A 4,247-nucleotide genomic window follows, 5' to 3' on the forward strand; every position below is an offset into this window, starting at 1 on the left:
CGATGTATGGTGATTCCTGGCAAATCGTTTCTTAGACGACTGGAGACAGAGTTGTGTCGTCCCATCATGGTATTACAGCCATCCGACCCAAACCCCACAATGTTTTGAAGTGGGACGCCTGCCTCTGTGAATGATTTCATCATTTCTTCATACAGCCTTTCTGCAGTGGCTCCTTCTCTGACAAGATGTCTGTTTTCTTCTGAAAAGATCTGCACCAGCTTCCAAAAGCGGGTCTGAACCCTCTTTGTACCCTCATCAAAAAAACGAACCACAACACAGAGCGTTTTGACATTTCCAATGTCAGTTGATTCCTCAATGAGGATGCTGAATTTTTTTCTCATCAGGATTTCAGACAGACTCTCAAAATAGCAGTCACCAATAACATGCTTTGCCATGGCAGTTGCCTTTGTGCGGCCAAGTGACATGTTTTGTGCAGTTTTTGAGTCACTAAATATGTCCTTGATAACATCCACCAGATGGTCAGTGGCCCTCATTGCGATGTTGTGCTCTGCTAAAAACCCCGCCAGCTTGACCTCAGCAGTCTTTACCGCTGTTTCCAGCTTCTCCTTTTCAGATGTTCTTTGCAGGCATTGTGTTATGGATTTTTGTGTTGGAGCTAATATATTTTCTTTCTCTTTGTGTTTTTTTGATTTGCTGTGGTTTTTTAATACAGTTATTTCGGCCACCAGCTCTGTCTTGCAGCACCGACAAAAAGCTTTGCTTTCCGAGCCTGCAACAGGTCTCAACCACCCGGCAAATTGGCTCTCCCACTCTTTTCTGTATGTTTGTAGGCGATGCTGCTTACTTCAACTCTGCCCCGCCGTTTTCTTAGCCTCTCCTCCTCCTCCTCCTCCTCCTCCTCCTCCTCCTCCTCCTCCTCCTCCTCCTCCTCCAGGTTCTTTCATTTTCTTTTCCGCGCTTCTCCAGACCGAGACGGCCATCAACGGCCGAGCTGTCTCTGCTTCTTCTTCTTTTCTTTCTTTTTTTTTTTTTTCCTGGGGCGGGCGCAGCAGACTATTCAGCCAATCATTGCCGTTGTTCTGAGGCAAGCTCACATTTAGAAATGCACGATTGGCTTGAAATTTGTCACATGGAAAGAGATGCCTTCAGGGTTCACAAAAAAAAATCCGACAGACAGTTGCGACAGGCTGAATACAACCGATTACAACCACACATTCACTGAATGGTCAAATTATCGTATTTTTTGCCTTTTTTGGGATTATTGATCGTGCATCGTACAGAGGGCCAAATTATCGTACAAATACGATAATTATCGTACACCTGGCAACACTGGCGCGAGTAGACCTATGTCTAGTTTCGGCCAAATCGGGCTGAAAATGTGCCCAATCTGGCAACACGGACTGCTTATCTTAACAGCCAAGATGATTGTTTTTAGAAGAAAACTATCCACACAGATAGGTTGGGAATGGTCTATGTTCAAAATGAAAGATCATTACAGGCTCTTTAATTTAAGCCATAAAAAACCCTTTGCACTTAAATGCAATTATGTGGCACTTTATTATTTGTATTAAAAATGGATTGTTTTTGTTTTAAATATCCGGTAGAGCAAAGAAATAAAATGATGAAATTATAATAAAGTTGATGTGGATGTAAGAGGTTGTGTTAAATGGGCATATGATATCGTCTCATATCAATCGCATGCCCCTGAATCTAAATCGTATCGCGGCAGACTTTTGATACCTGCAAATATCGTCAGGAGCAAGTCTGTAATGCCTTAAAGGAGTGCCATGACAATCTTGGCAGTGGGGGTCATCCAGGGAGACGCCGAACAACAGAAAAAGTATTGGCGTCCAACCATTGGAAAACAATGAGGGAGGATGTAAAAAAATGGGTGAGTGTTATTAGTACTGAAGGAAATGTTAATTAATTTGATGGAACGGTTCCAGATTGATGGGTAATGTAACTTTAAATGTAACTTCCTACACAACATTAGTTATACATTAGGTAACCTTTTTTTTTCTGTCACTGTCACTCGAAAGCCACGGACAGAGGTTTGCATACTGGACAAACGAGGCCACAGCATTGCTCCAAGGATCACTGCAGCCGATCTACAGGATCCCGAAGACCAGAAAAAGGGATCATGAGGTGAGCATGATGTTGATGGCAGAGGACACCCAGTGTCATGCTCCTTTTTGTTATAGACTCATTAATGCAATTCAGGTTTCTTATTCTTACATGTCTATATTGATACATAAATAATTTTCCCTCAAAGGTTCAGTTTGAAAAGGCCGACAGGTGCTTCATATTGGAGGTAATCTTTCTTTTTTTTTTAACTAGAACCTGTTCACCTTAACATTAGGGGAATGTGTTATTAAGCTTGATTTTTCCTGACCTATCTTTTACAGATGCCAACATCTGTGCTTGATGAAATCCTCAAAGAGGTGGTGCTCCAGGAAGGAGATAATGTCTACCTGACATTGGCTCTGGTGTGTACCACATTCAGAGACATTGTGTCCACCAATTATTTGAGAAGACGGGCACATTTTCAGTGGCTTGACAGTAAGTTATTTAATAGCAGTGGTATACAATACTTAAGTACTGTGGTGTTTTGAATATCTCTATGGAAATGTGCTCTTTTGACTCACAATTTTGTTACACAGGTGTTGCTACATGGAGTAGGTTTTCTGCAACGTACAAAAAAGCTTTCTGCACCATGTACACCATTGACACCTGCCTTGGATGTGGACGACTATATAAAAACTGCACACCAGGTATACATCTTATACAGTACTTGATGGTGTTGGTATCTGTGTGATTACACACAGTATCATAACTATGCATTGATCACATCTGTAGAGGTCACTTGTCAGTATGTTTTTTTTCCTTCCTTTTTGTTTTACAGGATATGTTGGGACAGGAAAAAGGGGAGCGCTAACCCAATTGCAATAGGTAATCATAAGTTTAACACAAACACAAATCCTAGACTAAATTATGTCACTGAAATGTATGTAGAAACGAATTGAGTGATGTAACTTATTCAAGGACCCTTAAGATACAGTGCCGTCAAAAGTATTCAAACCTTACAATAAAAAAAACTACATTTCCCTCAGTGATCTCCACTCTGTGCCCTGTAATGACAATAATTTCATTCATTTGTTTTATTTTACTGTTTTTTTTTTTCAGTGTTCAATTTTTTTTTAATTGAACACTGAACACAATTTTATCTTTATCGTTTTTGCAAATCTTTAAAACCTATGCCATTTTCAATTGTGAATGAAGCAACTACCATGGACATGTCAGTTACAAACTTAACTTCTTGACACTATATCTGCACATCTTTGCTTGTTGCAGGTGTCCCTCTTGCCTGTCCTCCAGCCCCTGCACGTCGAGAGGAGCAGACACCCGTTTGTGCCCAGAGGACATTACTCACATGTTGGACTTTGAGAATACTTTGCAAAATATCATGACACTGTTATTGTTGTAAATATATATATAGTTATATGTCCTTAAGATGTTTGTGTTAATGTTTGTGTTGTTGTTTCTGCATACAAGGTTGACCTGTACTTAGTTCGTTTCGATTGAATATGCATGTTAAGTATTACCTTAGTTTGTTTCACTAGTCACTTTTGTTGTACATAGTAACTTTAAATTGTTACCTTTTTTCCACATTTGTATATAGTCACTGTTAGTACCTGGAAGCAGTAGGAGTGAGCTGCCTTTTCTTTTGACTTGTTTTCTCATGTTTTTTCATAGTTTAGGATGTTAGTTTTAGTGATGGTCTTTTTTATTATTTACTTTGACATAGGGTTTAGGTAGCTTGAACTTCCCTTTAAAATCTTGTTTGTTTTGTTTAATTATTTTGGCCTTGGTTCACTCCGAAGAGAAGCTTCATTTTCAGTTTGGTGTATTGTTTGTGTGCTAAGCAGCAATAAACTGCTTGTCATTTTGACTACGCGTGTGTGGACTCCTATTTATGTTAGGCAAATAATGTACAAAAAACATGAGAAGCATTTGGATTTTTCTGTTGGATATGTGTATATATGCACAAATACACACACACAGATGAGTGAAAAATAGCTTAAAAGTATTGATATATAAGTAAGGGATAATGTATAGAACGCCGGTCATTATCGAGAAAATAAGCCCCGACAGGGCGAGCAGGACACCGATATATTATATATATATATATATATATATATATATATTTATTATACATTATATTATATCTATAAATAGTCTAACAGTCTAAGTAAATGAGACAAATACACACTCTGAGATAACTGAAA

The 4,247-nt window shown here is 38.9% G+C and overlaps 1 long non-coding RNA gene across 1 annotated transcript; it reads left to right on the forward strand.

The window, feature by feature from the left end:
- The first annotated feature begins 2,047 nt into the window (after positions 1 to 2,047).
- Positions 2,048 to 2,912, forward strand: LOC115556081 (uncharacterized). Its single transcript, XR_003978936.1, has 4 exons — positions 2,048 to 2,272; positions 2,367 to 2,520; positions 2,622 to 2,732; positions 2,864 to 2,912. It is a non-coding gene; the product is annotated as an uncharacterized LOC115556081 (long non-coding RNA).
- The last annotated feature ends 1,335 nt before the right edge of the window (positions 2,913 to 4,247 follow it).

The sequence above is a fragment of the Gadus morhua genome, chromosome 12 (genome assembly GCF_902167405.1).
Source record: "Gadus morhua chromosome 12, gadMor3.0, whole genome shotgun sequence".
Classification (NCBI taxonomy): Eukaryota; Metazoa; Chordata; class Actinopteri; order Gadiformes; family Gadidae; genus Gadus; species Gadus morhua.